The sequence below is a fragment of the Sebastes umbrosus genome, chromosome 23, assembly GCF_015220745.1.
Source record: "Sebastes umbrosus isolate fSebUmb1 chromosome 23, fSebUmb1.pri, whole genome shotgun sequence".
Taxonomy (NCBI): domain Eukaryota; kingdom Metazoa; phylum Chordata; class Actinopteri; order Perciformes; family Sebastidae; genus Sebastes; species Sebastes umbrosus.
The window spans coordinates 17,233,388-17,247,362 of NC_051291.1; the positions used below are offsets into that span (position 1 = coordinate 17,233,388).

General features: G+C 39.8%; 1 protein-coding gene across 11 annotated transcripts in view; it reads right to left on the reverse strand.

The window, feature by feature from the left end:
- grm8a (glutamate receptor, metabotropic 8a) overlaps positions 1-13,975 on the reverse strand; it is a 367,732-nt gene that overhangs the window by 134,347 nt on the left and 219,410 nt on the right. The gene's annotated exons all lie outside the window — the stretch shown is intronic.

The following is a 13,975-nucleotide window of genomic DNA, read 5'->3' on the forward strand; positions in this document are numbered from 1 at the left end:
AAAATCAGCCCTTCATTCGTCTGCCTCTCTGTTATCGCTATGCCAGGGATAAAAAAGGCAGGCGAGGAGATAGTTTGTCAGGGAGAAACAGAGCAGATAATAGAACAGGCAGAGGAAACAATACATATTTGAAGAGGATCCAGATCTCACTGTCAATAAAAATGAAACACTGGCTAAATAGTGAAAGTGAGATTAAGAAGGAGAGGGAGGGCCAGGACAAAGGAAAAATTGTCGGGGAAGGGTGAAAAGTAGGGCTGTAAATCGACTCAAATATTTGCGATTGATGGCAAATTATCACACATTTTTGTGTCTGTTCAAAATGTACCTTAAAGGGAGATTTGTCAAGTATTTAACACTCTTATCAACATGGAAGTGGATAAATATGCTGCTTTATGCAAATGTATGTATATATTTATTATTGGAAATCAATTAACAACACAAAACAATGACACATATTGTCCAGAAACCCTCACAGGTACTGCATTTAGCATAAAAAATATGCTCAAATCATAACATGACAAACTGCAGCCCAACAGGCAACAACAGCTGTCAGTGTGTCAGTGTGCTGACTTGACTATGACTTGCCCCAAAACTGCATGTGATTATCATAAAGTGGGCATGTCCGTAAAGGGGAGACTCGTTGGTACCCATAGAACCCATTTTCATTCACATATCTTGAGGTCAGAGGTCAAGGGACCCCTTTGAAAATTGCCATGATAGTTTATCCTCGCCAAAATGTAGCGTCAATTTGGAGCTTTATTTAACCTCCTTTGTGAAGAGCTAATATAACATGATTGGTACCAATGGATTCCTTACTTTTTGTAATTTCATGTGATACCAGTATCTTTAATATTGATTGCGTTAAAGCCTTAAAGAAATTAGTGGCATTGAAACGAATTTGCGTTAACACGTTATTATCTCGTTAACTCTGACAACCCTAGTGAAAAGACGGGACATTTACTGAAGAGACACTGCACACTTTACACACACACACACACACACCACCTTATGCGGGAATGCATAAAACACACAGCAATAGGAAAGTTTTGAATGGCAATCACCGGTAATTACAGAAAAAACTAATTTAAGGAGCCTCCATCTGTGTCATGATGTGCATTCGCTGCAAAGAAGAAAAAAAAGGAAAGAGAGAGGAGTAAAAAACAAAAGCAGATAAAAACAGAGGGAGAGGGCCACTATTAAGTTGATCAAAAGAGACAAAACAGCCTGGACGGGGGATGGAAATACAATTTAGAGGGAATGAGAGCGAGGGAGAGGAGAAATAAACAAAACGAGAAACAAGGAGTTACATTACCAGAGTTGGCAGAGGAAAAGAGGAGGGGACAAGGGTGAAAGAGAGTCTGAATAGTGCTGATGAGGATATTACACTCAGTCTTATGTAGTAACCCAAGAGATATAGCCCTACATTACATCATACATATATTATGTCTGGTGGCACATCTTTCAGTTTATGACTGTTCCCAACTTTTTTAACTCATCTGTAGGTATTGATTAGCCTTCGAAAGGACGTAGGCTCAAACACACACAGCTACAGCAGCTATGTAAGTCAATATATCCATAAACCTCTGTCCATTTATCATCCATCGCTACTATGTCCTTCTTTACCCTTCTCACCGCAATCCATCCATCCCAACAGTACAGTATGCCATGTATACATCAGACAGGCAATACGTCATCACCATTGGGGGAAAACATCCCTCGTCCCTTGTAGACGGTAACAGCATAAACAGAGGAAGTTGAAACACGTCTCCAAACTTCTACTTTAAACAAAACCATAATAGTAATAACGCTACGCCGAAGAGTTTTTGTGTAGTTGGTTGGACCAACAATAAATCCAAAAAAAGGCTAATCTATGAATTTTTCCCCTGCCGTGTCCTAAAAAATATATAATTGAGGGGCTTTAAGGCTCCAAGCAATAGACCAGACCAGCATCACGTCATTGCCAAGATCGCGCTTCCTTTTGAGGGAAAGAAACTCGCTGTCACATTAAACAGGAAAATGTCGAAAGAGCTGTTGCGTAGCTGGTTAACTGAGGCTTTCACACTGAGATTTGATGCACATAACATACGTGAATATTCACTGTCAGTGTGGTAAATCGTTAAAAAATGTTGTGAGAGTGAACTCCAACTCCAACTCCAACTAAATCTGAGCCTATAGATCAAACAGTTGGCTATTAAAGGTCCCATATTATAAAAAAAGTGAGATTTTCATGTTTTTTTTTTATTATAAAGCAGGCTTAAGTCCTATATAAATACTGTGAAAGTATCGAAACACTCAATCCAGAGGAAAATACACAGAGCCTGTCAGGATTTCTGCCCATTCGTGATGTCACAAATATACAATATTTAGACCCATAAACATTCTAAATGTGTCCCAGTTTATTCCTGGTTGCAGTGTATGTGAATGTCATCAGCTGACAGGAAGTACACATGGACCCAAGCTGTTGCCTAGCAACGCAATTCTGTTGCAATTCCGTCAAAATGCACTAAAACGGAGCGTTTCAGACAGAGGGTAAATACAGGCATATTCAGGCTGACAGTATGAGGAAAATAAAGTTTTTTTTGAACATTACAACATGTAAACATGTTCTAGCAGAAACACAAAATACAAGTATGAACCTGAAAATTAGCATAATATGGGACCTTTAACACGTTGGGTATTTAGAGACAACACTTAACCTAACATGACTCAATCGAATATGTATATAAGTCTGGATAAGCAATATCTGGCCACTGTGTTGGACGGAGGAAGACTGAAGGGACATCACGGCAATCAACCTTCATTTATTAAGGTATAGCGAATGCTCAGGTTCAAGCAAGATCGCAAAATAATTATTAGACATGTGTATAAAACATGTTTTTTAACAAGAGATGACTGCTTGCAAGCTTGTCAAAATTACAATCCAAACATATCTACGGGATCTTGGGTTTTCTAAGGGCTAGGGCTTTGACGTTTAGCAAAGTACCCATGGGTGGTGCCAGTCTGATGTATGTTATAGCAAAGCACAAGTTGGTGTGTTTGCCTGCACAACGCTGTCTGTCAGAAGATTAGGTGTGCTTGTATTTTCCCGTCTCTACAGCTGACAAACTCGCATTTTATCCGGTTAAATCTAATTTCAGTCAACAACACATTCATGACAAAGTATGTATATATATTTGGTGTCAAAAAAGCTGCACAGATGTGAGATTTAGTGGTGTCTTAGGATATGCAATAACAAATTATTATTCCTGTCTCTTGCATCCTCAAACTCAATTCCAGGTTGTTTTTGTGTCTGTGTAGATACATGTCTGCCTGTCTACTGTATTCATTTTGGCTTCCTGCTTGATTGTTTCTGCTTATTCCTATTATGTTTTTCTTATCTAAAATTATATTCAACAAATGACCCCTCTGGCAGAAATTAGCCCGTTGCAGTGGCAAGAGGTAATATATACTGAGAAGATAATGAGAAGAGTGATAGAAAACACCATATAGAGGTATATATAGACTCAAAAAATGAGCTGTCGGAGTGCATGTCAGTATATTGACAGTATGTGTTCTGACTTTCTGTTTGGGCTGTCAGCCCGTCTGTCTGTCATATTGCAGTTATTCACCAGCCAACTAAGTTATACAGCTTCAGCTCACAGTGGATGTGAACTGCTTCTTGTGGGGTGTTCACTGCAAGGGGAGCTCTACCAGAGTAGGGGAGGTGAGGCCACCTGTACGAGGTTGGACATTGTGTCAATAATCTCCTGCTTACTACCTGCTGCTTGTAAGTGAGCAGCGGGTAGTAAGTAGGAGATTAAGTGTGAGTCTGAGGAGTTATGTATGTCTGTGTGCCAGAGGGACAGACGTGAACAACACAGCAAGTCCAGCATGAAGTAATGTAATATCAAAATTGTATGATCCAATATTTGGGTTATTGTTAAACTGTGAAATTGTTTGACATTCAGGGAAAATTGTTCGCTTTCTTGCCGAGAGCTCGATGAGAGGGTCGATACCATGGTCAAGCATGCAGGTAGAGCCGGGATGCGATTAGCTTAGCATGACGGTTGGAAGTAATGGGAACAAGTTAGCCAGGCTTTCTCCAACCCTCTTTACCAGAAACACTTACACTACGCAACTCTCTCTTAAACCATAATTTATTTATACATATTGCGAATTTCCACTACTTCCATTCTTTAATCTACTCTAAGCTAACCACCTCCTATCTCTACCTCTATTTTTAACAGACAGATACAAGACAACACACACGTGATATTCATTTTCTCATCTCTTTCTAAAACTAGAATTACCGCCGCGCGGTCGTATTTCTCCGCCAACAAGTTAAGTGGCAGTTTACATCCACGCCTGTCCAAATCCATAAACATTTGTGTGAAATTGTCATAATTAGCATAAGAATTCTTGAGTTATGGACAAAAACATGTTTTTTTAAGGTCACAGTGATCTTGACCTTTAACCACCAAATTCTAATCACTTCATCCTGGAGTCCAGGTGGATGATTTTGGGCCAGACGTAATGAAATTCGCTCCAGGCGTTCCGGAGATAACGCTTTCACGAGAATGGGATGGACGTGAGGTCAGTGACCTTAACCTTTGATCACCAAAATATTAATCAGTTCATCATTGAGTGGACATGCGTGCCAAATTTGAAGAAATTCCCTCAAGATGTTCCTGAGATATTGTGTTCATGAGAATGGGATGGACGAGCGGTCACAGTGATCTTGACCTTTGACCGGTGTGGAGGCATGGAAACTAGTAAGCATATAAGGGCTGCAAATAACGATTATTTTCCGTATCAATTAATCTGCCAATTATTTCTCAATTAATTGATGAATCATTTTGTACATAAAATGTCAGAAAATATGTGAAAAACACCTCCTATTTCCACACAGCTCAAAGTAATGCATTTAGACAGCTTGTTTTATTTGAATAAGAGTCCAAAACCCAAAGATATTCTTTTTACGGTAATGTATGACACATTTCAGAATCTGGAAGCTACAAATGTTTGGCATTTTTTGCTTGATAAAAAAAAAAAAATGTTGATTGATTATCAAAGTTGCAGCTCTAAAGCCTATTTCTCAAACTGTCAAACTATTTCTTTAACTTTGTGTTGTCCTGTTTTGTTAAGACCCCTGTGACAGTTAAGTGATACACATTTCCATGACTGCTCTAGTTTGCAGCTGGAGCCCTCAGATAACTGTTCACAGGAATGGTTTTCCATTCTGTCAGGCTGAGTGACTCAGAATGCTCTGCTTCTACAGCCAGGACTATTATCACTTACCTTGGGTATCAATAGAGCCAATCACACAGTACAGGCGCTGTCACTGTAAGAGTCACTGTAAAGGGTTTTTTTGTTTTGTTTTTATTCTGTTGTGTCAGCTGTCAGATAACAGCCCAACACTAGAAAATGATTGCAGGGTTGAATTGAAGGTTGTAAATGCTACGTGCTAACAGAAGTTAACTATTATATTTTAGGTGCTACATTGAGACCTTGATAACTATTTCATACTTCAACACCTGCATTGTTCGATAGGCTCTGTTGAACATGAAGTAAAGTAAGAAAATATTTGACAGCAACATAAAGTAGGCCAATGGAATGACATCAGCTATTACTGTGCAATGTTTTTCCACAAAAATGTGTTTTCAAATGGAACTAAATTATTTTGGACATGTTGTTTCGCCATCAGTCAGACATCTCCCTCCTCTCACATGAAGTTATGAAACTCAGATATTCTTTCTCTCTCCATCATCTCCCTCCCAAGGTTGCCCTGAACCAGCAAAGTTTAGCATCTTTGAGTTCCTACGCCTACTGTTTCACCATCTCTTTCTCCATTTGCCTGTCTCCTCTGCTCAGTTTTTAAGAGTCTGTCTGTCTCTCCCGTCTATTTCCTTTCTAATGCCATACTCAATATAATATAAAATCCATCCTTTTCATTGTTTTTCTCCCAGTTTCTTGCTTCTCAAGGTCATGATGTCCTGGTAAAGCCTGCTATCCCCTGTCAGTACATCATCTCTGTCTATCTCCAGCTCTTCCGTTTTCATTTTACTCAGCTAGTCCACAACTATTGCAAGGCTCTATTATTTATATATCTTATTATGACAACTCTCTTTGATTGCCAAATGGAGACATGTAGACGACTCTTCGTATCTGTTTCTTTCTATCATAACAGCCAATTAGGCTGTTGTCAGGCTATTAAATAGGCACTATCAGTCGCTATAAGCCCCATAGGCGTGGGTCAATAGGGGCCTACTACACCCAACAGAAGGTTTTATCATCTATTCACATGGTAGATCACCAAAAGAAGGAATAAAAGAAGACGACAGTGACCTCTAGAGACCGTGGCAATTATGACAGTAGTAGTGGAAGTGATGTGAAAAACTAAATATTTTTCCCTAAACTTAGGGTTCTTTTTTGCCTAAACCTAAAGAAGTTGTAGTTTTGTTACCTAAACCTAAAGAAGCCTTTTTGTTTGTGACGTGACGTTTCATTCAGTTTTACAACATAATAGAATGTGTTGCTTTTAAGTTTCACTTTCGCTTTTACAACGTAGTAGGCCCCTAATGACCCACATATGCGGGGCTTATAGCGACTGACTATTTAATGGCCTGATAACAGTCAAATCGGGTGATCCTAAGCTGTTATTAGCAAAGTTCATCATGCTTTTATCTCTCTACCCCAACACACCCTCTCTCGTTGTCTCATGTCTCTCTCAGCTTTCGCATTTTCTTGCCCACCTGTCCATCTTTTTTTCTCCATTGATGTCCGCTGATTCTCAACCTCCGCTATTCTCCATATGTTCTTCCCTCCATCTCCCTCCAAGGTTATCTCCACTCCTGGAACACCCTCCGTCTCCCTCTATCATTAATGCGAGGTCAAGTTCATCATCTTAAAGTAAGTAACTCCTCTAGTGCCGTCTCCCTTCTGTCTCTCTCTCCTCTGAGGTCATTATGAGCAGGTGAGCTTCATCACCCCCTACTTTTCTCTCTCCCTAAGGTTGTACAGGCAGGTATAGAGTTCATCATCTCAAAGTCAAGCCGCTCTAATTAGTGCAAGACGGTTCCCATGGCGATGTCCATCTTGTCTCCCGGCAGGAGATATAACCTGGCAGTGATGAGCTCACAATGGGAGTTTTTTCTTGCATGACAAACACACACATACACGCTGGCGTGAAAGACAAAAGTAAACTGCTGTCACCATTTTTTGCCTTCCCTTTATGACTTTGCTTACCAGCCCATCCAAAACCATACACACAATATTACAATCTAATAGTCCTCAACGGCTCAAAAGGGCAATCATGATCACCGATAGAGTACCCTTGTGTGCAATTTCATCAACTAACATCGCACTGAGGAACAGGCAAGCAAGCACAGAAAGAAGTGGTCTTTGATTTGTTAGATTTGGACAAAGAAATGGGAGTTAGGTACTTAGGGGGACATAAACTTTAGATTGTTAGAATTACTGTCTGACAATAAACTACTCGAAGGGATCTAAAGTGCAATTGCTAAGTTGTTTCAGAATAAAATACACTCACCGTGTTCAACTCTACTACAATTTAATACACCACACCCAGTGGGCAACTCCTTCGTCTGAAAAGTGAAGCCAATGCGGCTTGTATAGAAGTTTATGAGAAAATGAGCCTACTTCTCACTTGATTTATTACCTCAGTAAACATTGTAAACATGAGTTTATGGTCTCAATCGTTAGTTTCAAGTCTTCTTCAATAAAGAATGATGTTCATTTAGTAAATTATGGTCCTATTTAGAGTGAAATAGACCATAAAGCAGGGTGTGCTTTAAGGTTGCTACCACGGCGTTGTCCGGTCTGGGTGTTGTCCGTGTTTTCATCTTAGAATTTTAACACCTTAAAAGTTTGTTTTCAGTTCATGGAAGTTAATTATAACGTTTTGTCGCCTAAAAATATCTTATTCGGCATACGGTTGTACTAAGCTCCACCCTCTCGTGCCAAAATGCCGAACTCGAGGCGACAAACCAATCGGTGACGTCACGGTGACTACGTGCCCTTGTTATATACAGCCTTCGACCACAAAGTGAAACAATGAAGTCTCCATAAAGGAGGTTGTGCAATTTGCTTTTAAGATTCCAGTAAGAAATGTTGGGTTGGGTTAAGTTGAAAAAGATAAACATAGAACAACGAAAAAGGCTTAAGAAATGAAGACATGAGTCAATGCCTGAAGGGAGTAGGAGTGATAGGAGAGAGGAAGTGAACACAAGAATGAACGAGTCTGACAGAAAGCTAAGAAGATAGAGAGAGAGAGGGAAGGTGAAAGGGAGACAATAGAGAGAACGAGGAGGAAAAGTGAAGGACAAACTCATGAACAAAAAGCATAGTACAGCAACAAGAGAGAAAAAAAAGTGATAGGGCAAGAAACATTAGCAACGGCTCTATTTGAAAAGGCACTTTGGGGCGTACTTACAACAAACAAAGCTGGGGGAATGTGAATAGGCCAAGTTAATCTCTGTGGGCGACCGTAACGTGTGTGTGTTGGCTCGACAAGAGCAGTAGACTGAGTTACCATTGTGAACAAGAAAAGTACATTCTAGCAAACTTAATACTATTTGTAATCAACAACACATTGATGAAAGTGTTTTGTTTAGTGTGGGTATCACAGTTATTTCAGCTCAACTTTAACAAAGAACTTTTACTCTGTACTTTACTTTCAGGATTTAATTTTATTTTCTGTCTAGTTCCATTTTCTGAGCCATTGGCAACATATATTTAGTTTCTTATTTTTATGGACTTTTTATGAGTTTTTTTAGAGAACTTTTTCAGATTAGTTTTCGCCAAGTTTATGAAATAAGAACTATAAAATATAAATTCTTGGGTCAAGGATGCCCCAGTACCATTTGAAGGTGGTTAATCATGCAGACCTTGATTCAACAGATAGTATCATATCTTTCCACGAAGCTGATTGCTGATTGCTCTGCCCAGTGCAGTGTGACATCACGGTCCATTGATTAAAGCTCTTTCTCTCTGTAGGGACAATCCTAGATAGATGAGGACAATTCAGAGTCTCACACAGACAGTACATTTACATGCGTTAAATATTCAGTTTTTTGCCCTTATTCTGAAAAGGCCAATATTCCTACTAAGCTGTTTACATGGCTAATGAAAATGAATATTCCACTAATATTACTATTTACATGCAGCCGTGCATACTCTGAAAAACGTTGTGTGATCGTGCAAACACAGCCTCCCTCTTTCAGTCCTTCAACCAAATAACAGTCCAAATATTGATGCGATATTTGCGCAGATCCAAAAACCTGTTGATATCCCAGTCTCTCAAAATGTTTAAAAGTAGGTGTGTTTCTCCTTCCGACCAGAAATGTGGGCTTTTCTTTTGGGCATCTATCTCTGCAAACTGTTGCCTAGTTGGTTTGTGTACAACACACAGAGCTGGTTGTAAACAGTCAAGAGGCCATAAACGGCAAACTGCTGTAAAAACATAAATTGAAACGCATATTCCAAATGTGCTGTATACATGTCCAAAGAATGCTCCTAAAACTTGAATAATATCGACATAGCCCGCATGTCTTAATTGGAAAATGCTCCGTTCGGAATAAGGCCTAATTCAGAATATCCAAACGGAAAATGCTGTTTACATGACCTGTAACATAGTCAGTGTCTGAACTTGAAGATGATTCTCTGATGTTACTTATCTGATGATGCACAATTTAACATGAGTAAAATACAGCAGTTGTAAGCTTTAGAAAAAAAAGCTTCAAGTAGACCTTGAGTCAAGATTATTTTGTCAAAAGTGAAATAAAGTTTTCCAAATACAATTTTTTGTTTTGTTTTACTTTTGGATTGGCCTCGGTATGTGTGCGCATTCGTTTCTGCATGCGTTCTTATGTGCGTGAATGTGTGTGTTTGCTTGGATAAGCCAATAAACTCGCCGACAAACAAAAGCTGGACAGCACGGTGTGTCATTGCTGCTCCGGGGTTGGTTTCCTTATTGTTTGTCTTGCTTGCTCTGCAATGCACCAGCCTCTGTTTGTTTGTATAGGGTAATTCAAATAGGTGTGTGAGGTAAAATATTATTTAGAAAAACTCTATGAAGATATATCATTTCAATATTTCTCACAAAGGGAATATGCTAAATTATTATACATATTCAAATGTGTTCTTTCATTGCACATTTTGTTCTCTACAATTCTTCCAACTGTAAAAGCAGCTGCGTACACTGTTTGTATATATTACTGAATGCTGAATGGTACTTCTGCACGGCAGATCTAGCTCATAAATGTATTTCTTGTATACAAACATTACTGGGTGCGCGTTCAGTGGGCAAAACCGCTTTGGCAGCTGGTCACAAGATTGTAGCCAACCGTTGTAATCAACGTAGATTTTGCTTTGCTTGTACATTCTTGTTAACCATACTACCTAATGTAGCCTGCATGTCTTAATTGAAAAATGCTCCGTTCGGAACTACAAACATGTATTTGTTAGAAAAGCCGTGTGAGCATGTGAACTGCTGCTTTTCTTAAACAATTCAAACTACTGGGAGCTGCCCACTATTACCAGTCTTGTACAGTGAGCCACCGCAGTAGCTGAGAAATAAGTGCCTTGCTCAAGTTTCATGTTGATAAGTGAGGGGTTGGGTTGATGCCATACATTTTTCTAACACACATTCCCCCCCTTCAAAAGTGTCAGAATTTTAAATTGGTGTTTAATCAGGATTTCAATCAAGAATTGATTGAAATCCTGATTAAACACTACACCCCTGCAGAGTCCAACCACCAGATACCACTATCATATGATGTATTAGTATGAGATTTGTTAATATTATCACCTGTTATGAAATGGGTAGTGTTAAATCAGACATAAGTGTGATTTGACTTGGGGGACCAGTGTCTGTTTGGTTGACTCTCCGGTTGGCGTTCATGTTACATGAGCCCCCTGATGGCCGCCACCAGACACTTTTTCCTTAGCGATTCATAACGGTATAACTATAATATAAAGTTTTGGTCTTGTTATTAGCACAAACAGTCACACAGTAGCTCTTTGTATGTCGGGCAGGTGAACATTAACATAAGAACCCCTGACGGCTCTCTATTAAATAGTGTGTTGCTGGTTGCTGGCTAACGTTTGGGGTTAGCCCTCAGTCCGAAACGCAACGCCAAAAAGTCAATACAATATTGCAGATATGTCCGATTCAAATTTAAACTACCTTAGTTAGATAACGTAAGCTTCCACTGCCGCTTGTTGTTGTGACAACGGTAGACTAATGTTACCAGACGTTTTCCCTTCAAAATGTAATGTTACGGTCTACCGGAGTGAGCTTCCCCCTGTTGTGGTCGTGAAACGTTACAGCAATTTAGAGCCGTAACAAAGTCTTGCATCACTTTTAAGTTTTAAGGCATAGACGCTAAATATATATATCAATATTTCCTTAGAATGTGGGTCGATCACCCTGTTGTTGATCAGTTAATTTTTATCGATCTGTGGACCATGACAGCTCGTCATGACCACCCGCTGCTTTGCTAGCGCTGTGTGACTAGAATGCTTTTGCCCATCAGGCCTGGATCCATAATCTCCTTCTGTTTTTAGCAAAGCCATGTGATCCCCTCGGAATATTAAACAAATTTCAATCCATCTTTTCTGCAGTTGGTGCACAACAACTCCTTGTCATCTCTGCTTTGGAGCTCGGCACAGCCAGTCTTGCCATGCTTTCTGCCCCCTTCGCTGTGCTCGCCTCTCTGTGGTGACGTTGCACAGAAACCCGTCTATAGTCATGGGGGATTAAACTTTTCTAACCAGGAGAACGCCCTTATTAAAGGATCCTATTTTCACGATTAAATCAAAGTTTTTGAATTTAGTAGTAACTTTACACAACGAGCTATATCAATGAATATTAACAACGTTACATGAAGAGGGGATACTAAGCTTGTTGGAGGGGATGTCCACCTCCAAATCCAAGAGTTGAACACTTCCTAATTACTTCCTAAATTCCCTTGTCTCCTCGTCTTGCTTTTCCGCACCTCCCTTTCCGTTTCTGTCACTCTTGCCTGTTAGGCTTCACTTCGTAAGTTAAGTTGTCTTGGTACAGATCCAACAGGAGAACAATCACTGCCCTAACAACTTAAATTTATCCCCTCGCTCTCACTCTGCCTTGTTCTCTTCATGTAGGTCCAAGGGTGAATTCTTATGGATCCAGAAAGAGCAGAGAGAATCCATGCTCCAACAACTTTAACTTATTTTCTCTCTCTTCCTCTCCCTTTATGTTGCCACAAACACACAAAGAGAGATAGAGCTACTTCCCTCTTTGCCCCCTTTTCTTCTATCAAGTCATGTCGACCCAAAACAGATCGATTGCAAAACTACTTTTAATTGGAACACACAAATATACCCAGGCGTTTACACATAAACACACATAAAGTAGCCGGCTTAAAAGCTTTAAATCTTCCAGGCTGCTGTCGATGTAAACAACCCAGATAAGAGTAAGTGCGACAAAGAGCCACCCAACAAATCCCATCACCCTTCCTCTGTTCCTCAGAGGGGCCTCTTAAACATTTAAGGACAAAGACATGGGGAAAAAAGTACCCAATTTAAGGTTTCTTAGAAGACATATTGGTGCCAATAATGCACACTCTGTTTAATGACCTGAGCTATCTCAAAGCCTAAGTTTTCCACCTAGGTTCCTTTTTATAATTTACTGTAAATCGTCAAAGCTATGTGGTGAAAAACTTGAATTATGAAGGTATTAAACCCATCACAGTTTTGTTTTTTTTCCTGTGGCAAACTTTGCTCTTTGTGGATTTAATCTGTTTTATTTCACGAACAATAATTCAAGACAGGCATCCAAACTGCGTACAAAACAAAAGAAAAACTCTTTATAGTGTTTCCAGAAATCACAAGGAAGCTAAATGACACTACGGGGAAAGACCCAGGAGGGACCATGTGTGATTTTAATACTTACTGGTAGAGGTGAAAAGATGATTCAGAAAATAAATAACTATTGGGTATAGATACTATGCAAGTTTTTCACATAACTTTCATAGATATTAATAGGGCCCCGCCTCCAATGCCTTATCCAGTTCTCTATAAACATCCATGAGTGTAGCCTATGCTAAAGGAAATAAGAAAGGAAGCATTGAAGCACCTTTCCTTAGCATTTAGAGAATTTGACTATCATGGCTGCCACTTAAAGGACCAGTGTGTAACATTCAGGGGGATCTATTGGCAGAAATGGAATATAATATTAATAACTATGTATTCTTTAGTGTATAATCACCTGATAATAAGAATCTTTGTATTTCTGTTACCTTAAAATGAGTCATTTATATCTATATAGAGGAGTGGGTCCCCTTATTGCACCACCATGTTTCTACATTAGCCCTGAACGGACAAACAAAACTCTGTCAACTTTTACTGCATGGGCCGGAGTAGCTAACGTTACTTGCTCTCGTTGGCGCCGCACTCACTCTCTTGCTTCACCACTCACTTCCCACATACATACACACTCTACACACTGGCTCTGCTTCAAATGAGCTACGCTACTCTCACAACAACTGGCTCTAAAGAGCGCCATTCGTGTTTTCACGTCGGCCACCGTAGCTCTCCAACACGCTTGGCACACGGGAGAGGCTTCAGTTGGTTGCAATCCGCAACCTCGTCGCTAGAGACCGCCAGATCCTACACACTGGACCTTTAAATGGATGTATATCCATGGATAGATAAATATATATAATGTTTCACCAACTTTTCATATCAGATTTTTGGACGCTACCAGTGCCAATGGCAGGCGCCTGTTCGATATCTTCAACATCAAACCCTTATTCCCACATCGTTTAGCTCTATCTAATCTTGCTTTTTATGTTCTCTCAAAATACTGCCACTGTGTGTGACCTTGTGGTTATGGTATGATTTCTGTCCCCTCTAGGCCAGGAATAACAGAGAAACACACCTGAGCACAAACCTGCGGTATGAAAGAGCAATCAGTGCCTGCCTGCGGATTGGT